This window comes from Gallus gallus, chromosome 5 (assembly GCF_016699485.2).
Source record: "Gallus gallus isolate bGalGal1 chromosome 5, bGalGal1.mat.broiler.GRCg7b, whole genome shotgun sequence".
Lineage (NCBI taxonomy): Eukaryota > Metazoa > Chordata > Aves > Galliformes > Phasianidae > Gallus > Gallus gallus.
This window is the reverse complement of record NC_052536.1, coordinates 56,460,510-56,486,945: the sequence shown is the minus strand read 5'-3', so window position 1 is coordinate 56,486,945 and position 26,436 is coordinate 56,460,510. Positions and strand designations below refer to the sequence as shown.

Sequence of the window (26,436 nt, the reverse complement as noted above, 5' to 3'; positions counted from 1 at the left end):
TTGCCCCCAGCGCTGCTCCCACTGCCCCTGCCCCGTTGGTCAGGCTTGAAGCAACGTATTAATTGAATCAAATTCTCCCTTTGCTGACATGCAGAAGACCGTATTTTCCAGCTTTGCTATTACTAATGAAAACCTCCTCACATCTGGGATGTATATGATATGCCCAGCTACCGTGTGAAATGGTTTTCTTCTTTTATATGGATTTTTTTTTATTTAAGATGAAAAATTAATTGAACAGCGGATCCTCCTGCTTCTACAGCTGCTGTAAGTATTGAAATTCAATTTCATTACTAAAAAGTACATGTTCCATTTCACTTTTTAAATGTCATATTTATTTTTCTAATGAACTTTAATTTTAGTCCCTTAAGGAGCATGATTGTACTGAGAGCCAGACGAAGTCCTGCATTTCCCTTTGAATTTCAGACATTAGTGAGAATGTATTAGATTTATTGGTCCTTTTGATTAACCTCGAAGGAGACAAGACCACTAAGTAACAGCCTCTGGAAGCTGTATTGTTTTGGTGTATGATATCCAGTTTTGTGGTCTCAGCTCCTTGTATCTCCTGTATTGTTCAGACTTCACTTCATCTTGGTTCCTTTAACCATGTCAGTGCTGACTATTCCAGATTTGAACCATCTCCTGCATCTTGCTACACACAGCTCCGCTTTGAACCAGCTTCAAAAATACAACTATTCTTAATCCTAACCAACTTGTGCACATGCTCAGTTTTGCTAAGCAAATAAATCCCTGGAACTGATCACATCTGTAAAACAACTCATGTTCCTCAATCTTTGGGACATGTGAGCATAAGGGTATACCCACTCGTCAGCCTCTGTCAGAGGTACCAGAACCACTGCCTTTTCCAAAGACATCATGAGACACCTGAGGCCATCTACCATTTTCTTCGCATTCCTTTTCCATATATTCAGGACCAGCAGTCACCTTCACTTTGTTGTGGGTTTTCTTCCCCCTCTTTAAGCCCAGAGTTACTGCATGTTCCTTTTCAAAAAGGCAAAAATTACTTAAAATTCTTCCGTGTTACTTAGAAATTCATTCAACTGGATTAGAACTCAGAGCTGAGAATTGAGAGCTGAGATTTTCATGTCCCACATAAGAAATAGTGAGATCAGCTCTCAGTGGAAATCACACCTGGCTCCAACCCCACAGTCAGTATGGGTTGGAGCTCCTCATGGGAGATGCAGCTTAACAGGAGAAATGAAAGCATTCCAAATGCTCTGGTGAGCAGAATTCCTGGAATGCCATTCTGGATTGAGGCTGTGCCTCAGCATCTAACTGAAAATTCATGTATTCCCTTCTCCTTTGGAGCATCAATCAGTCAAAGACCAAAAAAAAGCCCAAACCAGTGGGTTTTACTGAGAGAAGTCAGTATACCCTCCACCACCACAGTGCCCTTTGCTGAGCTGGAGGTGTAAGAAGGGATGCTGGGAACTGGGAGAGGAAGAGGTGCTTGTTCCACCTACCAGTAAAATATGATATTTCTAGCAAAGCAGAACAGCGCAGCACAGAATGCATCAACTTCGTCAGTGCACAAACAGGCCATGATTTATCTCCTACAACTGCTCTGGGATTGTTAGGAAATGCAGTGTCAACACAAGATGGATGAATAGGTGTATGGTGCATAAGGCCAGGGATGTAATTACTGCGGGCTGCTGAGCACTGATTAACAGCAGTCTGGAAAACTGTGTCCAGTTTAGGACATTACAATCTGGATATCCTGTAGGGCACTGCCAAGAATGAAAAGGATTTTGAACAAGTTGGCCTTTCTCCATAGGAAAGAAGTGAGAACTGGCTTTGTCTTGACTGGAGAAGAGAATACAGATGATGTGATAAGATTTTGGATAAGATTTTGATAAGGAGGTATCCCTGCACATGGGTGTGAACCACGGATGAGAAAGGTGATCTCAGTAATTGTGATCCGTTGTCTCCAGAGAACAGAGGTTAGCTTGTCCTTCCCATGAGCCTGAGTTTCTCTGTCTGAACTGATGGGTTAGCATCTGGTGGTGGGGCCAACGTGAGCATCAGAGAGGAGGCTGCATATTATGACACCACTCCCAGCTATGATGATAAAATCCACAGGATACCACCTCTATGGAGGAGCAAATGAGACCTGACGTGGTCCAGAGGCAATTTGCCATGCAACAATACAATAGCTGCTGTGTGGGCTGTACAACTCGAGTCATGTACCCTCCACCCCAGCAGGACGTTAGCTGGTGTTGGTATGGTGAGGTGTGAGGCAAAGGGTTTCAGAACCATGAGGTGTGGTTAAGAACCTTTTACAAGATGGGAAGTCATGAGAGCATTGTTGGGAAATGCTGGTAAATAGTACTGAGCCATTCCTTGTGCTGTACCAGCGTCTATTGTCTTTAGTGAAGAAGTCTATCTGGGTTTCCCAGACTGATCCTTTGCATGGATTTTGCTGCGCCTGTTTCCAAGGCTTAGAGCTCTTTAGGAGGTCTTGTTATAAATATTCAGATGTACAGATTTTTAATGAAGAGTTCGGTGGATGCATTCTAGAGGATAAATGGTCTGTGAATGGAAACTTTTCTTCCTCAGAGTACATCAACGTAGCAATTGCTTGTATGAAAAACTCTCCGAGACTCAAATAAAGAGCAGCAGGATGAGCTCCAAGGCCAGTAAGCCACTTGTAAATACAAGTGGGCATAGCAGCTTACAGAAGGCAGCCCAGTATTTGTGCTGTTCTAAAGGCATTGGGAACCAGCCAGCAGCTGAGCAGCAGCTATTTGCAGAACTTGAAGATCTACTCTTCGTTCTGCTTCTCTGCAATTTGTCTCCATTCCTAGACACCTGGTTCACACCCCCCATACTCTGATGAGCCACTCTTGGGCTACCGTTTCTTACAGCTGGCTGCTTTCAGCTGTTTCAAATCTGGGCTGGAATCACCTGGCTTTAATTTAAGTAGCAAACAAAGGCAGCCTTCCCTATGGGTGTGCTTTAGTTTCATTGGGGTTGAGTTCCACAAAGAAGAAGTGCGCTGAGTGTGATGCTTTAACAAAAGCAGCATATGTCCTAACAAGAAATAAGGTAAGCAGAAATTCAAAGCAATCTAATTTGGTTAACTGGTGTATTAGAAGTCTTATAACCTTTGGGGTTTGCCTTTTAATTTATGCTTAATTAAGATATGCCTTCCAGAAGGGCATTTAGTTTTAAGAGATTAATAACAAACATCTTCCTTGGCAGTTGATCTTCGGAGTTAATGACTGTGACCATTAAAATGTTCTGACTGGTTCTATTTCCTTCTGTTCAGGAAGGAATATTTGTCTAGATTTTTTTCTTTGTTACATTAGAAAGCTTACTACTGTTCTATACTCTCACTTTACTGTACCTGAGTCTCTTCCATATCAAGATGTATTTATTTATTGGATAAACTACATGAATCGTAATGCTTGAATCTATCACTTTAAGGCAGCTTTGGTATAATGAGGAATTCTTCTGGTCTCCAAGCAGACAAATGATTTGGTGATGATGAAATATTGAAATAAGTAAAGAATGTGGTTATAGCTTTGTGTGCTGCTTTCCAGCAAGGCAGGTTGTTTATCCACCTCTATCTACTTGAAGATGGAGCCAACAGAGTTCTACCTGTCTGTATTATGAATGAGAGGAATGTGAATTATTCACAACTCTGTGTTTAGAAGAATAATCTGAGGTGGTTCCTATTGCCCTATTTCTGAGCTCTGTGAGTAGATGCTACGGTGTGTTTGTAATCAGGGACAGCTATCTTAGCTGTATCCCAGCTTTGTGCTGCTCCTTGTTTACATTTTTGAGGCACCTGACCCCATATAATTACTGCTCCCCAGATGAGAAGTTATATGTTTGCGAGACTTTGATTGTTTTTAGTTTTTTTTTTCCTTCAAATTGTGCTATGGATGTGGGCTCCGTCCCTGGAACAGTCAATCTTGACAGAGTAACTCACAGGACTGAAAACATTTAAATGTGTCCCTTCTATCCATTTGAATGACAGGGTCAGTGCTCCAAGAGTGCCCTAAGACAGAGAGCTCCTTGTTCCCTTGCACAGTGCTGGAATTGTGGCAGAGATGCTTTGGATTGTCTATAGCTTGTGACAGCAAATGTTCACAACCATTGCTTGCAAATCTGCATGAGTCCTCAGTGTGTGCCAATATCTTTTGCTCTACTTATGAACCATTGGGTGGTACAATTAATTATTACACGGATGTTTTCTCCTCGGTGACTTACCCAGTTCTAGGTTTCCTGGTGGATTGCTTAAGAATAGAAGATACCTGTTGGGTTTTTTTCTTATCCAAGGTGAAGTTGACCTAAAAAAGAACTGAGCTTGAAATCAGTAGCCTAGTACTCCAACTTTGGAAAGGTGGTAACTTCTTTATCTCCTTCTGGCTAAATGGTACGTGTAGTCTGAGTTAACTTGGTTTATTTTTTTAAATTAAACTAACACCTATGTAAAGTTATAAAACAGGTGCCCATGAGAAAAGTCTGCCCAGCACCACAGTGTCCACTGTTCAAAATATATTTAAAAATAAAGTAATCCGTATTTCTTTGAGAAGCCCAGTTGGGGAATTAAAGCATAGACGTCATGAAGAATAAGATGGGTTGGTGCGACGTTCTGACCGTAAGAGGTCAAGTCACCCTTCCTTGTGATTTCCAATTACATGGCTGTATGAACTGTTTTCCTACTTGCTTTTCAGTATGGGTTGGATCAGGAAGGTGGATGTGTCATTTATAAGTAACTATTTTAAATTGCTCTGGATTGAAATCAAGTCGTCATGGTCAGTCTTCCTGGCAAGGTGAATTAATGCTTTTGAAATACTTACATATGCTGTGATGTTTCCTAGGAACAGCTTGCTGGGAAACCATGGCTCCTCTCCTGTCCTCGCTATTGAATTGCCTCTCTGCTACTAAATGATGTCACGAAGTCCCTATGCTGAACATAGATTAAAAACCCTCAAAAATGGCTGTGTTGTCATCCTTTATAAAGGGGTGTGTGTGGTTATGTCTGCTGGGCCTTTGGGGGTTTTGTGGAAGCACGACAATCCTTCCTGCAAAGAAATTATGGAGTGTGATGTGTACTTGAGGAATATTTTTCCCCCATGTATTTTTGAACTCAATGTGAAAGGTGTGAAATTAATGTTAAATGAATAAGAACTAAGTGAAATCCCCAAGTGATGTGCTCTGAGGTAGCTGTGTTCCTCAATATCCCCCCCTAGCACAACATGGAGCTTTCCTGTACTGAAATAACACCATCCTGGGATTGTTTGCCACATCTCTGGGACAGCAAACTTTGCATTCAGGCAGCATGGCTCAGAGGCAGAGCTTTATTCATGGGAACCAATTCCTTCTATCCATCAGTTAGGTTCATTGAGCGTAAAAGTTTGTTTTTATGCTGAAGTTTTAAGATGCTGCTGTACAAAAAGCTTCAGGCTTAGCTCTGCACTGCTGCAGATCTGAAGTGATGCCACGTTGGTGACTGAAGCTCTGTTTCCAATCCACTGCTCAGTGCAAGAGCAGAATCGCATCTACATCTCCACTTCTGCTTTTTGTGGCTTTGTTTTCCTTTTAAAGAGCCAGCTGGAGAACTCATATTGTGATTACAGGGGAAGAAATTTATACCTGTTATGTATTTAATAACTTGCAGCTAAGGAGCAGGAAAAGGAGTGAGCTGAAGTGACTGCAAAAACTGAAGGTATTCTAGAATCCATGGAAATTAACATGTGGGATACAGGCTGCCCAGATAGGTGGTGGTGCCCTGTGCCTGCACACACCCAAGGTCAGAGGATGGGCTTTGAGCATTGATAGAGCTATGGATGTCCCTGTGCATTGCAGGGAGTGGGACCAGATGGTCTTTAAGGGCCCCTTCCAACTCAGACCATTCTATCAAATTGTATACCCAATAATTGAAGAAGTCCATTTCAATACCATGTGCTGAGTAGAGGCCTTCATGTTGTCACTGACAAAAGACCACAGTGCTCACTTGTAGGATCATTTAGACACTATTTGTTGGTAGTGACTGGTGTCTTCCACCAATGGGAAGAAGTGTCTAACCTATCTGACTGCCTGCTACTGGGATATTTCACGTGTTGTTCCAATTGTCCAGGACAGAGCTGAGTTCCTGTGATGGCAACATGAGATACTGCCCTGCACTCCTGTGTAATGCCTCATTAAAATCAGTACACCATTAACATCGATGTGCTTCTGAGGGATGAGGCTTTATGATCATCTGAGAAGTTGTTAGAAGATACAGTGAGCTGAAAATAATGCAGGTCAAGAATTCTAGGAATAAATTAGAAACAAAATTCTAATCAAACCAAGAACTAGCTTCATGCACACCCCTTCACACTGGCTGTGAACAAAATAGATTTTCATGTCTTGGTTGTCACAGCTGCTTTACCCTTCCCAGCAGCCAGAGACTCTCAGAGTTAAACTGAGGGTCAAGAAACTGCAGTGTTCTGTGAGAAGGAGTAGCGTATGTGCAGTGAATCTGTCCTGTGGGTTTGTCACAGGTAGCCTAAGGAAGACCATCCTCTCCTATTGCTGCTGTGCCTTCAGAGAGTCACAGGAGGACTTTAGGGGTGCAGAGGAGCTTTACAAAAAAACTGCTTTACAAGACCACAATAAAGGTTTTCTTGGGCCTAACATCTTGTACCCAGCAGAGTCAGTAGGAAATAACAAAGAAAGAAATGAAAACAGGGATCACACATACTCCTACTGCCTTACAGCAGTCCCTGGAGAGCTGCCACTGAGAAGCTTTGAGTCAGGTATCTCTCTGCACTGCAGCTCTCAATGCTCTTTCATACATTTATGCAATTGCCTTTTCAGCCCATGTCACTATTAGCATCTACAAGGAATGGATTTTGCAGTTTACATACACAGTGTGCAAGGAAGAATTCCTTGTGCTGGCTGTGCTGTCTCGTGCCTGACACAGCTTTGCTGTTTTGTCTGTAGTAGTGGCAACAGTTATGCCCTCAAGACACAGTGCAGGGAATCCTCAATTATACAGGCTTCTGTCGTGCCCTTCCTTCCAGACTGAGTTTAGGCAATTTATTTTAATTTTAAAATTTATCCTCATGTGAAAGACTGTTCATATCCTATATCTTCTTTGTTACTTTCTTTATGCATTCTTTTCTCCCATTTTGCCATGGAGGTTAATGAAAGCAGGCCTGAAATGAAGGTGTATGTGTGAGTCTGCGCAGGCACAGGTAGAGAAGGTGATATCAAAATGGGCTCCATCTGAATTGAAACCACATCAAGACCAGAACCATCTGTATGATGACCCCAGGGGCTGGTAGAGGCAGTGGGTTAAACATCCCCAAGAGATTATCCCTTTCATAACCTAACCAGGTGTGACTGATGCAGACCAGGGCACACTGCTGGCTCATGGCCAATCAGTCATCAACCAAAATGAGAATCATCATCATAGAATCATAGAATGGCCTGAGTTGAAAAGGACCACAGTGATCAGCCAGTTCCAACCCCCTGCTATGTGCAGGGTCGCCAACCAGCAGACCAGGCTGCCCAGAGCCACATCCAGCCTGGCCTTGAATGCCTCCAGGGATGAGGCATCCACAACCTCCTTGGGCAACCTGTTCAGTGCGTCACCACCCTCTGTGTGAATAGAAGATCTGCCTATGCCTTTCCATGCCTGAGTTTCCTAGTGTATCTGAGTGTGAGGAATTTCATCCTTGTTCTTGTAGACTCTCATGATGAGAATATGGAGGAAATGTGGGAGAAGTCTGTGCCCAACCTGCTGTCACGGGGCTCACTTGCACTGAGTCCGGATTGCTGAAGTGCAGCGAGACTCTTCATGCCAATAGGGTAAAATCATGCTGAGCAGATGTCTCTTGGTGCTGCTGCGGAGCCTCCATCGACTGATGAGGAGATCGGGGCTTGGAGCAACCTCATCTAGTGAGAAGGGCCCCTGTCCATGGCTGAGGGTTGGGACTGGGTGGGCTTTAAGGTCCACATCAACCCAATCCATTCTATGATTCTGCCATTCTCCTGTACATCTTTACTAGTGGGTTTTGAAGCCTTCAATGCCCCAGAGTTGCTCCTTTCTCCTGTTCGGCCCTCACTGGTCATATACTTATTAAAAACCATATGTCCTTGCTGCAAATGGCACTTACATAAGTGTGTATTAATAACTAAAACACCTTCTCCACGCAGTTGCTTTTAAGAACTTCCCTCTGCCAGGACTTCATAGAAACATAGAATCACCAAGGTTGGAAAAGACCCACAGGATCACCCAGTCCAACCATCCACCCTTCACCAACAGTTCTCACTAAACCATGTCTCTCAACACAACATCCAAACGTTCCTTGAACACCTCCAGGGTCAGCGACTCCACCACCTCCTGGGCAGCCCATTCCAGTGCCCTTTGAGAGAAGTAGTACTTCCTAACATCCAGCCTGAACCTTCCCTGGTGCAGCTTGAAGCCTTACTCCTGAAGGGAAAGCAACAAAAAACACCTTCATCTGGAAATGTAGCTCCATCAGCTCCCCAGTTCTGATGTCCTTGGTTTTTTTTGCTGACAGTGACAGCACTTGCTGAGCAGGAACATGTAAGGAGAAGTTTGGTATGCAGTTAATGCTCAACTTTGTTTCCTGTGCTCACTATGGATTTCAGTGTTCATTCTGTAGCAGGCAGGATTTCACAAGCCTTGCAAACTTTTGTCATGAAGATTCTGCTCAGATCTTGTCTTCATTCTTGCAACCTGAGATCTTGTTCTTTCCAGCCGTATTCATGTGTATATATATACATATATAAATACACATAATATACACATATATATTATATTTTTTTTTTCCACAAAGTCCCTTCTTACAATGAATTTCTTAGAATACCTATGCATTGTGCAAGTGAAGATTTTCATTGTAGGACAATGTGTTTTTCAGTCTGCACAAGTCTTTGTTAGGTAACCGTGAACAAAGAAGCCACATTGAAAACTGAAGTTTTGCCTCCTCACCCAAACTGGTGGTCGTCCATCTTGTGCTATTGTAAGGAACGAGACAGCTCCATCACAGAGTCTGAGTTATGCTTCAATATTTGGATTTCCATCCTTGTCTTGCTGTTTCCCAAGCAAAGCAGCAGTTCCAAACAAAAACAGCCATAATTTATTGCACAGTGTTAGCATGCAAATGGTATCTTTTCCTTTTCTTTAAATTCACTCAACATATCTATTTTATTTTGAATTGATTCATAAGATTTTTTTTTAGCGGGCTTATATATAATTCATAAACAATTTCTATTTTTTACGTTCCTTAAGCTGGTTTGATTACTTCTTTCTTATCATTGATTCTTTCCTCACTTTTTCTGGCAAAAGTGCTGCTAGTTGCTATGGTAACATCTGCTTTCTACTCTGTTTTTTGTGCTTGTTTTTTTTTTTTTTTTTTTTTTACCCCTGTCATTCCTCCTCCCTCCTGGAAGAAACAGTTGGTCCACTTGCAGACCTCTTCCTTGCTCACACCCACGCCAGCTGTGTCTTTGCACTAAGCAAGGGTTGTAAGAGATGTCCTAAGACCAACTACACAGAGTGTTTCCCAGGCTTTCTCCGAGCTTTGCAAGACCAACAGGCGCCCTCCATCACATGTAGGTACCAGTGGCTTCTTACAACAGCTTCCTGATGCGCACCTTATGCCACAGGTCCAGGTGGGAGACAGGACGGACCATTCCCAATTCCCATCACCTCCATCCCTATCTCCTTCCTCATCTCCATTCTGGTGCTCATCCTCAACTCTGTGTCTTTGCCCAGCTCTCAGATTTGCTTTCCATCATCCCGTCCTCCAAAAGAAAAGAGGGGAAAAAAGTTTAACTAATACCCTTATTGTTAGATGTAGCAGCTTTCTGTATGGCATAAGACAGCATTTGGGTTTCTGATCCCCATCTCCCACGGACTCCTGCATGCTCTCTGCACATGCTGTACTCTCTGCTCAGGCTGTGATGGCTGTACATAACACTGGCCACATCATAAGGTTGCATCAGAAAGAGAAGCAGTAGGACAGAAGTGAAGGTGATGTTTATGTAACTGTTTTGTTGCAACATGCATTTAAACAGAAATAAATAACAACAAAGCAAGTGGAAGGAACACGGTCAGGTTTATAATTTTATATATTTTTAATGTATAACTCTGTGACATTCTTATAACATAATACTCCTCATATCAGCTTGGATTCACTGTTGTTTATCATCAGCCTTTTAATCCTTGGTTTGATAAGCAGACTGTCCCAGAAGTGTCTGGGACACAGAGCAGCTCCCTGAGGTGAAGGCAGGGCTGTCCCCTGCTGGTGCTGAGGGACAAAGCATCCCTCATGGGACCACCAGGAGGGCTGGAGAAGGGGAAAGGTCAACTGCTTTCCTGGCTCTGATCATGCAGTAGAAAAGATGGCCAGCCTGGGAGTTCCCATCACAGATACAGTCGGGAGGGGGAAGCTGTGGTCCCTGCTGTTCCCCAGCAGATTTCAGCTTGGGTATTAAGAAAATTGCCTTCTCAGAAGGAGTGGTCAGGCACCAGCACAGGCTGCCTAGGGGGTGGTGGCTCACCATCCCTGGAGGTGTTTCAGAGCCATGGAGATGTGGCACTGAGGCACATGGGCATGGTGGGATTGGGCTTGGGGATCTTGGATAGCTTTTCCAACATGAATGATTATATGGTTCTTTGGCTTTGTAGGCCAACGTGCTGATGTCAGAGGGCAGCCCAGCTTCTCCTCAATACCCATTTCTGTGCTCACTTGAAATGACTGGTTCCCTGAAGGGGAATTACTGCCACTGCCCATCTGCTGCAGGGAAAAATCTTCATGGCTCACCTAGCTTAGACCAAATCAGGGCTCAAGTGGTTTACTGACTTATTAACAACACTTAATTAACCGGCAGTCGGTGAACTGCACGCTCAAGATCAATATCAGCAATGCTACAGCTAAGCCACAATGCAAGAAGCTCACAAAATGGTGATAAACTACAAATTTCTCAACATACACAATCTGAGCAAGTTTTAATTGCACACACAGTGTGTGTGTGAGCACAACCCAAGCACGGCATCCAATGGGAAGGCTGCTCTGCCTGAGCTTGGAGAGGTTGTGGTTGTATCAGAGCTGCCTCTGTCTCCATCAAAGCAGCTTTTCACTATTTCCACTACCAGCTCTCTTCCCAATGTTGTAAATGTTCATTATTCTTTTTGAGCTTCTTGGAAAGTCTTTTGGTGATCATCCATCCACTGTTTAATCCAGGTGATGGTTTCCCCCACTGCCCAGCATTGAGACTGTTTGTCCCACAGCCATGTGGTTGGTACTCACGTTCCTGTCTTATCTGCATCAGGTCCTCTGCTGCTTTCTTCATATTGCCATGCTGTCTTCAAAGGGCGCATGGACATCCAGGAGATGGATGCTCTGCAAAGCACCTATGCCTGCAGGGAAAGCCGAAGGCGAAGAGCTGTGTCCTGGTGGCTATTGCTTCTGTAACAACCACTCAGATGAGGTAAGCACAGACATTCACCCTTACAGTGTCTCACATCTTAGACGTTGTGTTGAGGGACGTGGTTTAGTGAGAACTACTGGTGATTGGTGAATGGTTGGACTGGATGATCTTGTAGGTCTTTTCCAACCCTGGTGATTCTCTGATCTTTGGACCAGAGTGCCACAGCAGAGACACCATGAATTCACAGCAGTGGGTGTCCATTGGCATATCCACCAATCCGCTATTTGGTGTTTTATACATGGTATCAGCTTCAGATGAGATGTACCTGGCGAATGGAGCTCTGTGGAGTATAGCCAGAGTAACCTGTTCTCTATTTACTGCTGCTGCAAAACTCTTGCTAGACTTCAAAGATAAATCCTGGCCTCAATTGAAAAACAAAACCAAACCCAATGAAATACTAACGGGAGGACCACAAACTGTGACATTGTCAGGAGTCTGTGGTTGCAGCCCATAGGAGAGGATGGCGAATGAAGTGTGTTTTCTCCCACACTGGGGATTGTTTTGTTGCACAAAGTGCAACACCAAATACTCAGGTACCACCTTCCCATGTGCATTTCCATCTGCATTAGCAGCTCACAGAATTAATATATGCAGCTGTTCACTAGGAAGCAGATAATCTGCAGCATGACCTTGCCATCTGCTGCTTTAGGGGAGCGGGCGGAGGGCCACATTCTCCTGTACCGTGTGCTGCACTTTAGCACATATAAATAATGCATCTTCAGAAGGAAAAGAAAAGCTATTAGCAAACAGTAGGGCCCACAGTCAGTGCATAACTTTTTCCTCTCGTTTTCCTTCCAAACTGAAAAAAACAAGAAAGGGGGAATTAATTTGCTCTGGTGTTATGTTAATTACCTGAAGCATCCTATATCACAGGCTTTGCAAATATTTGTGCAATACTAACTCTGTAGATGTAATTTATAGGCTATTCAGCAAATTGCTGTTGTAGTGTCTCGTGACTCTGCTAACAATCTCAGACCAGCTGAATGAGCAAAGACTCTGCTTTCTCCCCTATCCGACTTCAGTGTTTGGGCTAATTTTCCTTGCTAAAGCAACACCTGTTGGCACAAGTCCTGCAGTGAGAACATCAGCCTTATTGCAGTTAGTTCTATTGTTATTATTCCTATCACTGGTTGCACTTCAGCAGCCCTGCCTCCAGCCACTAACAGCTTGACAACCCATTCCAGTGGGTTGTTGGCACCCCATCCTAATGCATTGCCATGGCTGCTTCTGCCTCCTGTCCGACATTGCCATGTGCCACTTTGGTGGCTATAAGGTACACCGAGCTTCTGAAGATCACTTCCTCAATAAACAGGCTGCTTGCTTGTTTTTCCCCCAGGTAGCCATAACACTCAGATAACTATCATATAGAACTTGTAGGTGTACAGTGCTACAGACTTGTTCTATATATCTGAGTCTCTTAAAATGTAACTGTGTAATCTTTAGTGTTTAAAAAGACACTGAATCTGAAAGTGTTCTTGAGAAAGCAGTTTACTTGGGAACAGAAGTCTGGCGGCTGTTGTGCAATTTTGCTTTCTCTGATGTAATTAATGTATTTTAATCTGAGTTCCTAAAGAAGTAATCCACCTCAGGCAGCAGCCCCTGAACTCCTCTGTGTCTCCTTATTATACGGTCAAATTCCTATCCAGCTTCAAGCCAACATGACAGTGAGGTACGGGCATCAGGTGTATTTCTATCCTAACATCCCCCAGCTCGTATTGGCAGTGTGGGTTGCTGTGAACTAGGTGCAAGCCCTTGCACTTGGATTTATTGAACCACATAAGGTTCTCCTGGGCCCACTGCTCAGCCTCTCTAGGGCCTTCATGTGGGGCCACAATCTCCTCTTGAGGCTCATGAGTAATTCCTGAGAGCTGTGGTGTTGGCTGGGCCAAGCTATGCTCTTAGGGAAGTGATCTGGTGATGTGGTGCAGGAGTGGGATGTAGGAGAGGTAGCTCCCAGCTCCTGCCTGAGCACACATGGGTATACATCGCCCCTGAGCAGCCAATGTGCAGTTTCTTGTACTGTGGTTAGTTGCTTGTACTTAACAGTAGTTATGGGAGTTTTAATTTGTATTCCAGGGAGTACAGAGAGAAACAGTATTTAGTGCTTTTCTGACAGTCCCATCCACAATGCACTTATTCCTTTTTGCTGCAATTTCCTTTCTTCTATACTTCATTTTGCTTTGGAGGTTTTGAGACAAACTCTGCGGGAGTAGAGGTAAAAATGTTTCCCAATAACTCCTTCAGATTGGCAGTTATTTTTCTTTCCATCATTTAATTTCATTCCTTCAACCTCTTGCGCTTACAAGTTAGCATTTATACATGCCCACGTAATTTAAAGTCTTTCTGTATTCTGTCTGTGGATCAGCAGGTAAGTAGATGTGCCTCATTTCTTTCCAACTAATGGGAAAGAAATGAATAGCTGCATATTAGGAATAACGAACAGTGTACTCATCCCACAACATGCTGTCACAATAAGCACTGGACTTCAGAGAAAGCTGGCACTGGCAAAATCATCCCACAATATCACATAATGCAGCAAAAGGCTGAGCTGCTGGTGTGAGCAAAGCGGGTGTAACAGAGCACTGCAAAGGATGGGGAAATGTGTGATTAACAGATCTCAAAAACCTGGAACTGACTTTATGATCAAATAGCACAGGCCATTTCCACGGGCTTGGGCAGCTTACTTTAAAGTCAATAGGAGATGATTTTACAGGGGTGGGAGGGAAATGAGCAATCCATCACATGGGAAAAATACAAACCTGCTGAAAATTGCTCTGAGAGAGATTGTGGTTACATTGGAATTTACTATGAGTTATATACATCCTGGGAGGAACGGGCTGGAACCTCCAACCCAAACCTTAAAGGCCCTCTGGGATAGCCCTGCTGGGTGCTGGGACCAGGGGCTGGGTTGGAACAGAGCTCCTGTAAACAGTAACAGGACTGAGGTTGGAGGTAAAGGATGTGTGGCTGGGTACAGGCTAGAGCTGCTTAAGCTTTCTGGGGAAATAGTGAAGCATATAGATAATTATAATACCAATAGATATGTGTTTAGATTGTTTTCTTGTGAAAATGAGGCAGTGCATAGTGTTACAAAAGGCTGTTCCCAAATCTTGTATTTACAACTTAATGTAGGACCCAAAAGGGGAGAGCTAGAGTCAACCAACCCAGTCTGTGCTATGAAAGCAGGGCAGAGGTCAGGTACAGCAACCTTCAGGCAGTGATGGAAGGATTCTGACACCCATCAGTGGTGATCATAAGTCCTCATTATAGTCTTCCCCCGTGCAGTGATTGAGAGGGTGAGGAACGCTGCCTGGAAGTGGGAGGTTGTGCTCCAGTTTGTACTGGGAGCATTGCAGGGCTGTACAGCTTCTTGTTGCCTCTGGGTGCTAGCTGCTGTGCCCTGGCACAGGAGACATGTGACAACTGCCAGCCTCAAAGCCCCTTCCGCTGTCCCGCTTGTTCTGATGGACATTGTCTCTTTTCTTGAATGATAAGTTCCCATGGGGATGGGTCTCCCCAGCCTCTGCTGCAGCTCCTTGCCATCCTCTCCTGCAAGATGTGTGCCTCAGCATCCTCATACCAGAGCTGTGTGCTCCAATTTTGCCTCCAAAGAATGAGCTCTTCAGAAGGGACAGTATGAAACTGGGCACCTAGGCATCACCTCATACACTGCCACACTGCTCACGGCTGGAGCTTGAAGAGATAAGTAATGCAAATCCAGAAGAAGGTGGTTTTGTTTCTGTAATAAGTAGTTGCTTGGGCAAAACAATTTTCTTTGAGTCCCTGTGTCTTTTTGCATGGCTTTTCACATTTCACTGTCAATATTTTGGATGGAACCAAGGGTTAATGTCTTAAAACTGGGCACTGTCTCTAGAGAAGCTGAGATCTTCCTGCTACCATGGAAAGAATCCTAGGGAAGAAGACCCAGGGAGAAGGGAGTTGAGAGGTGAGCTGTTCCAATGAGTGCTGTGCGCCATCACCAATGCTTCAGAAGGAAGTATGGCCTGCCCTCAGTCCTCCTCTGAGCCAACAAGAAAATCAAATATACTATTTTTAAAGGTAAGCTACAAAATCTGATGGTTTTTTGTGCGTTTCAGTGCAAAATGGGGCATTTTAAATGAAATGAAGATTTTGTGCCATTTTTTTAAGTGATGTAACATAGAACATTCTCATTCACAAGTGTCTTACAAGAAATCCCTTGGCTGAAATTGTAATGCCAGCTCGAAATACATGGTCTACAGTGTAATTACACTAGAAATATCTGCTAATCTTACAGCACAACAACTGTGCTATTCTTCTCTGTGCGTTACAAGGAAATAATGCTGACATTTTGCCACGTGCCCTGATGGCATTCAGCTCCCATGGGACTGGGCTGAACAGAAAGGCTCTGCGCTTGTCTTGCATTGCTCAATTTTTATTATGCTCTTCAGCATTTCTGATTGGCATTAACAGCTTGACACTGTTAGGAGAGAGAGGAGCTTTTCATTGTCTGTAATTATCAGACAGTAGATTTGATGCTGGATGAATCAATAATTCCATTTCGAGCAAACGCTCGCATTTGTAGTCTTTAATTCCAAGAAATATGATGTATATTCAGAGAAGGCATCATTAAATAAAAGTAGTGGTAATTGCCTGCCTCTCTTAAAAAAAAAAAGTTGACCCTGCACATAAATTTTCTCTCAAGGAATCCATTAGTCTTTTTTATGTTAGTTAGCACAGTTGGTAGTAACGATTCAGAGAATAAATGAACTAATAGCTTTCTGCATGATCTGCAGCGGCAGACCTGAGATGGGAAGAGTTCATATAAAAAACAGTATGCTCCATTTGCTGTCAAATTCAACTTTGACTTTTACATGGCCTTCATTCTGGGGCACACAGATCCTTGGGTTCCTGAGGTGAGGGCTGTGCCTTCATTGCCATGAGGATGCTGTATGCAGTGCTCCATGGACCCACCTCCTCTGCTTTATCCCTTTGGCAGCAACTCTGCCCATGATGGGCAGTCCCTGCAAGCACAGCTGCACCTCTGTTAACCAGACAGAACTCTTCTACGTGAGCACTCAAGCAGATATCATGGAGAGCCCCGCTGCTATCACTACATCCGCATCTTTATCAGGCAGCTCCTTCAAGATGAAGATCTTGTCACTGCTGAAAGAAGTCATCAAAGTAACGGCCTTGAGGAGATAAACTGCTGCAGGAGCCATCAGTTCATCAGCGCAGTTCTTCTTGTTGCCTGACAGTCCCAGTGCAGCTGTTACTGCTTTGCCCATTCCGCTCCCTGTTCTTTGTAACCTTGTTCAGGAGCAGAGGTTACAGACCCCCTCACGATGGCCTTTAACAGGAGCTCATCCCAGAGAGATCTGTTAAAACAGTTATATAAGATACATAAGTCTCCTGACTCCATCAGTACAAGATGGTATTTGGGTATGGTATGAAATGGGTAACATGGCTGGCTGAATTCAGAAATTAATGATTTTGTAAGAAAGAATAGCATTATTGATCTTCTTAATTTCACGGAGAGAATCTGGAATCTAAAAAAATTTTTTATGCCATAAATACCTGTAAAGACAGAGAAAAAGAGAATGAGGGCCAGCTCTGAGTCTATCTGCATAAATACTAGAATTTTGGCACTAGATGTAGCACCATCTTTAAGCAAGGCATCTCCATGTCTCCTGGAGGACACAGAGACACAATCAGAAACTTGTAAGCATTGAGACATCGATGCCTGTCTTTCTCTTGTTTCCTGGGCCCACTTAGCTTGATGATTCACTGTAACAGGTTGCCCAAGGAGGCTGTGGATGCCCCATCCCTGCAGGCATTCAAGGCCAGGCTGGATGTGGCTCTGGGCTGCCTGGTCTGCTGGTTGGCGACCCTGCACATAGCAGGGGGTTGGAACTGGATGAGCATTGTGGTCCTTTTCAACCCAGGCCATTCTGTGATTTTATGATATGATTCTATGATTTTGCAGTGGGCATCAAAGAAGACAGTTTTTAGCTTTGGAAAGGTCAGAAACAACAGCCACAAAAACAGAGCAAAAAAGAACATATGGAGAGAAGGGAAACAAAGACCCAGTGAGTATTCTCTTCCCACAAATACAAGCCAGTGAAATTATATCAGAGATGATAAGGTGTCGAGCATTACTTGTTCAAAAGAGGAGTTCAAAGGAGAGATTTGGAGTGATGTAGTGTGAGCACCAGGGAAAGCACGACATCCATTAGACCATGGAAGGTCTCAGAGGAGCTGCTGTGTAAAAGTTGGATGGGTTTGCAATATTGACTTTCTTTCTCAACAAGAAAATGAGTCACTGAATATTACTATGGAAGAGGAAATGACACCAAATAGAAAGCTGTAATAAATCACTATCTGATTGGATTTACTGAAGCCAAAAATTTAACCAAGGTAAAAAAAGAAGAAAAAACAACAACAACAACAACAAAAACTTGTTTGGAGCTATTGCTGAGAGCGGATCCTCAGATGCACAGATTTTTATTATTTCCTTTTTGTGAGCTATCCTCAGTCATTACTCATTTCAAAGGTGTTCAGACCGCCCATTCATAAAGTCTTGCCAGGCTCTTTGATGCTATCTGCTACGCTGAAAGCATCTGCTGCCTCCTCAGCCTCCAGCTAAGGAGAAAGTTAGGAAAGACAAAACATTAGTGCCAGCTGGGGTACCTTCAACCCAGGAGTTACTAGGCAGAGGTGGGGGGGCAATATGCTGTGAGCTTCCCTGACCGAAACCTACTGAGATAAAGATTTTAAAGACAAACAGTGCCTGTACTGGTAGATACTTTCTTAGTAATCTTCGTATATTTCTGTGAAGAGATGTATTCACTTCTCTGTCAGATGTGTCTTTACTTGCTGTCCTGGGCAGGACCGAAGTCATAGAACCATAGAATGGCCTGTGTTGAAAAGGACCACAACGCTCATCCAGTTCCAACCCCCTGCTATGTGCAGGGTCGCCAACCAGCAGCCCAGGCTGCCCAGAGCCACATCCAGCCTGGCCTTGAATGCCTGCAGGGATGGGGCATCCACAGCCTCCTTGGGCAACCTGTTCAGTGCGTCACCACCCTCTGGGGGAAAAACTTCCTTCTAATATCTAACCTAAACTTCCTCTTGAGCTGATGGCTCAACAGCCAAGAAGATCTGAGATGATCACTGACTTATTTGGGATGGGGACATGCGGGTGATTTGAATAGTTCTTGGAAGTTGTTAAACTTAGGCTTGAACTTGGAGTTATTGTGGTTAAAGTAGAGAGAAGCCCTGCAGTCCTGCTGTACCTCCGCAGAAAAGTGGGAGTGTGAATGAGAACAGTGGGGGAGGACTACTGAGAGCAGAGACCAGTGAGAATGCAAAAGGAAAAAGGTTTGCACTGGATTCGTATTCACTGGGATGGGTGAAAACCAATCATAGTAAAGAAACAAGACCTGCAGCATTCAGATCTGATGCACAAGCTTGACTATCCAAAAGCAGGTTCCCTTCTCTAACCATTGCACTCCTGTACCTCAGGTTAGGTCTGGACCATTAACTAATGTCTCATAACCTACCGAACACATCTTTTCTGCCAGTGTTTCTAAATAACACTGCATGAAGTTGTGTGATGGGCTGCAGCATTGTGCATCCTTGGTTGGCCCTCAGCTCAAAGGGAATCTCTCTGTTAAGGATCTCAGTGATTTTCCAACCTAATGGTCCTCTCTCTCAGTGTGTCCTTTATTCCCCCCAGCAGGTCCACGTGCTAGTGGAGACCACACAAAGCAACTCTTTTTCAATCCTAATAGTGTTCTGCTCCCATCTAGCAGATACAATTCTTAAACAATTTACTAAACACAAGCTCTAAAGATTTGTAATATGCTGTAACACTGCCAAGTTAATATTTTGGCATCTTTTTATGAATTCAATCCCCAGTCCCTCTCCTACCTGCAGAGCCATGGCCAGCAGAAGTCAGTGGGCTCACAGAAGTGCTTTGAAGGACTTTCTGCAGTACGTATCTTTTATTTGCATTGTGTTGTGCAGGAGCTTAAATCACGGTCAGTGTCAGTAGCTCAAGGCCTCAGAGATTGCTAGTTTTACACGTTTTGATGCTGTTTTACAGTAACTCTTCTAAAACCACACAGTGTCTGTACACAGCACAGCACACGCAGAAACTGTCCTAATTCCCAGCAGGCAGCAAAATAGTCTTCTCACCCACAAAGGACGAGCACAGAAACTGCAATCGCACTTCCTTCTTTGATAGCAGTCCCACATTTGCAGCCCTACCACTCTGTGCTGTATTCTGCCTTGCTGCATCTGATGTTGGGATCTCTGTCTCCGGTCCTGCAGGCGGCAACCCGCCAGGAGCTGCTGGGTGCTGTGAGGATGGGATGTCCCAATGCACCCACAGCTTAGCACCATCTCTGGGTGTCCTGAGGATGCTCTTAAGGAGAGGCTGCTCAGAGCAAGGTGAGCGAATGTGACAGACGCTACTCTGTGCTCCTACAGTGCGCTGCACTTGAGGAATGAATAAGTGCACTTCCCACAGACCAGCATGTTTAATTAATTGCTGCCTGGAAGACTGGGATGTCACAGCCTAGCTCACCTGCTAATGGTGCTGGTTTACAGAACCAGTATAAATACCCCAAAGGCAGCACCAGGAACACTGCTGCAGCTCAGTGAATTAGCGTTATTCCTGCATGTAGCACTGACCTTCAGGATGTACTTTCCCTTTGGATTTACAGTGATATTTTTCTATTTTGTTTCTTTATACAGCAGGTTCAGCCTCCACCAGCATTCATGCTGAGCGCTGCCTCTCCCCTCCTTAACCATCTCTTTGCTTTCCAGAAGCTCACTGATCACTGCTCTCTTTGCTCTCCACACGGGTTCCAGCTGCTGTGCCCTGAAGGCTGCTCAGGCTGGGATCTCTTATCAAATCCAGAGGACAGCAGCAGCCTTCTGCAGCAGTGCCTGTTTCTGTAACCTCTCCGATCTCCTGCTACTTTTTGTTCCTCTCTCCATCACAGCACTGACAAATGCTTTTTGGTACCCATTTCTTTTCATTCTCCTGATGTTTGTATAGCAATGTGTGTTCTTCCTTACTGCAGACCCCAGCATGAATTGCTGATAGGGAAAAAGATTGTGTTTTTCTTCTCTCTGCTACAAACCGTGCCCTTGAGCTGAAGAGATAAAACCAGCAGTGGAGTGTTCTGTGCTGTGTGAACCACCAGCACTGGCGCAAAGACAACTTTCTTGCCTTTGTTTGGATGTGAGCAGGAAACTCTCTATGCAGAGGCAGTGAGGCCCTGGCACTGCCCAGAGCTGTGGGTGCCCCATCCCTGGAGGTGCCTGAGTCCATGGATGGGCCCAGGGCAGCCTGAGCCAGGGGCACCCAATCCATGGTGGAGGTGGGGCTGGGGGTTGTGATGAGGTCCCTTCTAACCCATCCATACTGTGGTTCTGTGATTCTGTGGTTTGTCCCCACAGCAAGAGCCCCCCCTGGTGGATTCAGAGGGAAGGAGGTCTCACAACCCCGGTGACCAGAGCCATCCTCTGCTCAATGGCACACCATGGTGGCTTTGCATATTGCTATGCCACCTGCATGTCGCTGCTGCTCTGACATGAAACTGAGCAAACTGCTTTGGCTTTGTGCACCTTGTGGCCTTCCTGCCAACCCGGTGCTTGCTCCTCACCATAAATGCAAATGTGCTCCTCTGAGGGGAACTGAGTGCTGAGGCATGCTGACCCCAGAACTGGTGGTGCTGCTGGAGGAAAGAGCACAGCCAAATGCTGGGGGAAAGTGCTCATGTTTAAAGCTACTCACATCAGAAATTCTCCCGTTCAGGATGAAACAGACATAAATTGGCCTAGTGGTTTTGTAGTAGCAAATCGTAACAATAAAAAAATCATTAAAATCTTATTGGATATGTCTAGGGCCACCGGTGGGCGATTGCTTGTCTTATTAACCACATTAATATCCTTTATGAAACAAATTTCAATTTCAGCCATGGTAATTCCTGCTCAGCATACAAAGAAGATGATTAAACATGAAAACTGAAGTGTGGCTTTTCAGCAGCCATTACTCTGCTGCATTTCCCACTGGGACCGCAATGGGACCAATGCTGGACTGGATGATCCCAACACACCTGAAGCAGCACAGCCTCAGCTACTAGGAGGTTCAATAGAACTGCTCTGTTCCCAGGTCTCATCCAAAACACAGCCACTGTTTGTTCTTCAATATAGATCTTTGTAACTGCGACATAATGCTGCGCTGGGGAGACATTTCCTGGTAGCAGAAATGCAGTGGGGAGAAAATATAAAATATATTTGTAGCTGGTTAATTTTTTTTTCCAAAGTGTAGAGAATGGAGTTCAAATAATTTTCAATCACAGCCTCTTAATTTCTCCTTCTTTGACCTTCTTGTTCCACTATTTATCTAGTTTTATTGTTTGTTCCCTCTGCTTGCTGGGTTGCTGCAGAAGTCTGGCTCATCCTGCACAGTGTATTCATCATGTTGGTTCGGGTCATTAATCTCTGCTTTTCCTTCAAAAGATAATACATGTTTAATGGCTCTGTAATGTAATAGGCAGTAAGGCAGAGTATTTGACACAAGTCTGAAGGGCGCTAGAATAATGCACTTCCGAATTTATTTAGATATCTGTATTTCCTCTGAAAGATTTTCAATGGTCCTTCAATGATCTAATGGGTTTGTATAGTCTACGGCTGTTTTGAGAATGGAATTAAATCCACCTTCCTTAGGTGAGAAGTCAATAGCTGATGGAGAGGAATGAGAAAATATATTTTTCTTATTATATTCCCTACTTATTTACTGCAGGACTTCCCACGTTTTCCTCAGTGCCCCCGTGCTGCAGCTCTTCTTCAGGCTGGAATGGTTGGGGTTCCTTCTGCATCCATCTGATGTAGTGGCATCTCAAAGGCTTTGCGCAGGTGAGATGGGCACCAGGAGCATGGGGGGCACAGGGGAAGCCAGGACACGAGTCACAATCTGTACCTACATGCTGAATACGTACACATGCACTGTAATGCTGTGGTGCAAGAGCTCTGCTCTGAGCTTGGATTGGAGCCCAGCAGCTTGGCTTCTCCCTAGAAGGATGGCAAGGACCAGCTTTAAGCCAAGGAAAGATTCAAATGGGGATGCTCAGCCATCCAGCTGGTGGGCTGGGAGGGGGAAGCTGTGGTCCCTCCTGCTGTCTCCTGGCAGATTTTAGATTGGATATTAGAGAACATTTCTTCTCTGAAAGGGCAGTGATGCAGTGGCACAGATGCCCAGGGAATGGGAAGTTCTACATCCCTGGAGGTGTTCAAGAAGCATGGAGATGTGGCACTGAAGGATATGGGCAGTGGGCATGGTGTGGTGGGCTGGGGGTCTTAGAGGTCTTTTCCAAACACAGCAGTTGTATGATTCTATGATTGCCACGCTCAGAGCACACCACTGGTCCCCAGACACGATCGCCTGTGCATGGTCATTGGGGACATCTCTCTGTCATTACTGCCACCTCAGGGAGGTGCTGGAGGGCACACCATGACCACAAAGACTCAGGCTGCTCTGGAAAAACGTAGGAGCCTTGGTTGTTCCTTTCACAGAAGCTGTGCCAAAACCTGCTTAAATTTCCCCAGGAGATTGGTTGCCTCAGTAAATGACTCAGCCTACGCCTGGGGCTAATAGCCAATATACAGCTATTATTAAACTTTCGTGTTATTTTGAAGGTAAACAGCATTTTGATTTGTTGTGGTTTTAATTTAAATTAAGGTCCGTAATTGGATAGTGCAGAGCAGCCTTCTGTTTCAGGAACATGATAGCAGTGAATCTGTCTCCTCTCACAGAGCAGAGCCTTGCTCTTATCTGCACTGAAAAAAAAAAAAAAAAAAAAAAAAAAAGAAATGATAGTTATTTTGAAATAGGTCATGTGGTAGAAAAATGTTTTCTGCTTCCTCAGGTGTCCCTTGCTCCCAAGAGGATGCTATCAGGGGACAGCAGTGTCCATGTCAAATGTACAGACCTGAGGGCCAAAGGGTAATTAAAAACATCATGAAAGTAATTTGGTCGCTGAACCTGCTGTGGGTCCTGGGCATCTTAAGGAGCAAATACCACCATGGTTTTTTCCCCTCAGGAATACAAGGCTAACAGGACAACAGCTCATCTGTGCAAAGCCCTGACTGCTCTCAATTTGAAAAAAGCCTGTAGCTGAATCTGCTGCAGTTTTATAACACAACCACTATTAATGTAGCTGTCCAAACAGTTTGTAGGTTAGGGAAAAGAGAAAACTGCAGTACCAGTTCATTTGTAGGAAGATCGGAGGAGCAGCACCAGTGCCATGTCTACATGCCTTGGAGGGACCTGCTGTGCCATACAACCAGCACACTTCCTCTACTGATATATAGAGAGTTTATATGCATATATAGGTATGCATCAGTGTCACAAAGATTGTAAAAGGATGGGGGCGTCTAATGCACTGGTGATGCAGTGGCACAGCTGCGCTGGAGTGGTGGGGTCACCATCCCTGGAGGTGTTTCAGAACCATGGAGATGTCGCACTGAGGGATGTGGGCAGCGGGCATGGTGAGCTGGGCTGGGGTTGGGCTCGGGGGTCTTGGAGAGCTTTTCCTGAATGATTCTGTGAGCCTATGATCTCTCATAGAAGGACAGGCTGAGAGAGCTGGCACTGCTCAGCCTGGAGAAGGCTCAGGGGGATCCCATCCACATGTATAAATACCTGATGGGGGCAATAAGATGGAACCATTCTCTTCTCAGTGTTGCCCCAATGAGGCAACAGGACAGGAAGCAATGGACAAAGATGAAAATAAAACAAAAGTAACAAAAAAATCCTACAAAAACAAACAAACAAACAAAAAAACAGCAAAATCAATCAGGAAATTCCATTTAAACATAAGAAAATCCTTCTTTAAATTGCCACCTTGTTTGAACATGGGAGCAGTTGCACATTGAGGTGGTGGATTCTCTGTCCCTGGAGATGGACAACGCCAGGCTGGAAGCACTGGACAACCTGCTCCAACCAGCCCCGCTCTTTTTGGACCAGACAGTCTCTAGAGCTGCCTCCAGACTCAGTGCATTTATTTTATGTTTCTGTAATGATTCTATAAACTTTGTTTTTCCAAAAACGATAGTGGGTTTATCCTGCACAACTTTTAAATCTGGTAGCTTGTTACATTTTGTAGCTTCATTTTGGTCCATGGGAAGCATATTCCTGTGGATGAAAGAGATGCAGGGTTTATTAATCTGTCCATTTTACATTAACTATCTGGGCAAAATGATAGGCATTTCTTATTTGAAACTTGTTATAAAGAAACATATGGTCACGTACATGAAGTGAGAATAATTTCAAGTTTGAAATTCCATCTAGACGCAGACATGAATACCCAATAGCAACAAAGGAAATTTGAAAGCAGTTTAGACTAAGCCTGGGGTATAATAATCTGCAAATGAAATGCAAATTCCTCTCAGCAGGAGTGCAATATGCTGTTGTCTCAACAGGGGTACTATTTACTGTTGCTTTGGAAACGTGCAGGAGGGAAGCATGGGCCATTGCTTCGACAGAGGGTAAAGGCAGCTTGTACCTTTCTTCTGCTTGAATTCCAAACCTGGCTTTTGGAAGTGGGCTGTTCACCCTAATAGGATGGGTTGTGCAATAATTAACAGTAATTGCATTCATATAAAGTCCTGTGGAAACCTCTGCTCACTCCTGGCCCTTCATATCACACATCAGAACTGCCTTCCTGATTCCCAACTTAACGCAGTCTTAGAGATATCCTCATTGGGGAGCGATGCTTAAACACTCCTACATTCATTAGAGCTGAACTATCACTGTACTTCTGACATCTCTCCATTGCTGCTGGATTGCTGGTAAGCAGCTTGACGGCTCTTTCATCCACAAACATTCCTCCCTTCAGCTGCTGGTACACAGCACTGTGCCTGGAAACCTTTCACACCTCCATCTTTATGGCCACATAGAAGAATCGTGTAACTAGAACTGCAATCTGCAGCCGATTGCAATAGAAAAGGAAATTAGTATCCTGCATTTAATTAATATTTGTACTGAGAGAATTGTTAAAATCTAGCCAGCTGTTACCATCCCTTTCATTACTTTAAATGTTGATAACATTTGTCTCATACCAAAAATACTTCAGCAACCAAAGCACTCATGAAGACCGATGGTGGAAATTGAAAGAGATTGTATTTATCACAGCATCAAAGCTGCAAATGCAGTGAGTGTGGATGGGGGCGAGTTCTACTGTGCCATACAACAGAATCAGTACCATTGCTCAGTGCTCCAATATTCTCAGAAAGAAATGACTCCCATGTTCAGAGAAACCAAACTTGTTTCTAAAGTGACATAAATTGTCATTTCTTAAGTGATCAGGCAAAAAAGTTAGAAGAATAGTAACAACAAAAGACTGTCTGGAGATACACTGTTGTTGTGTTTTAGTGATTGTTGTTGTCAGTATTTAACATTAGAACATCATGCAGAACAATGGCAGTTAAGGTTCTGGTTCCATGTTACCGCCTTTTTGGGCATTTTGTGTTCCCGGAGGGGAGGAGCGGCATCCCCAGCGGACTTGGACAGAAGAGGAAGTAAGATGGAGCTCTGGACTGGACCCCAGCCGCTCTCTGCCTCTGGCCGTCTTAGCCTGCCGTGGAGAAAAGCACGTGCTTCCCTAGCACTATCGTGGTTTGACTCGTGCTTTAAATACTCTCGGCTCTCTCATTTTGTTTGATTAAATTTAGTAAAATACCATTCCTCCTCAGATCGTTGCCGTTGTGTTTTCAATTTGTTAAAATTATCTGCTAGCTCTCTGCCCTTGACCATCTACCAAAGCGCACAGGCCGGGGCAGGTGGGTTTGCACGGGAAACCATTTGTACCCCTTGGCAAGAGCACATGCCCACCAGGATGTGAACAAAGAGCCTCAGGCAGACCAGGTGGCAGCTGTTGGGACCAGCGGTCCAGGCAACGTACTGGA

General features: G+C 44.3%; 1 long non-coding RNA gene across 2 annotated transcripts; it reads left to right on the top strand.

The window, feature by feature from the left end:
- The first annotated feature begins 140 nt into the window (after window positions 1–140).
- LOC107053606 lies at window positions 141–26,219 on the top strand. Of its 2 annotated transcripts, XR_001466998.2 has the most exons (4): window positions 141–3,063; window positions 11,317–11,475; window positions 22,274–22,386; window positions 23,397–26,219. It is a non-coding gene; the product is annotated as an uncharacterized LOC107053606 (long non-coding RNA). The 2 variants fall into 2 exon arrangements; XR_005860315.1 differs by having other exon boundaries at window positions 148–3,063; window positions 22,274–26,219.
- The last annotated feature ends 217 nt before the right edge of the window (window positions 26,220–26,436 follow it).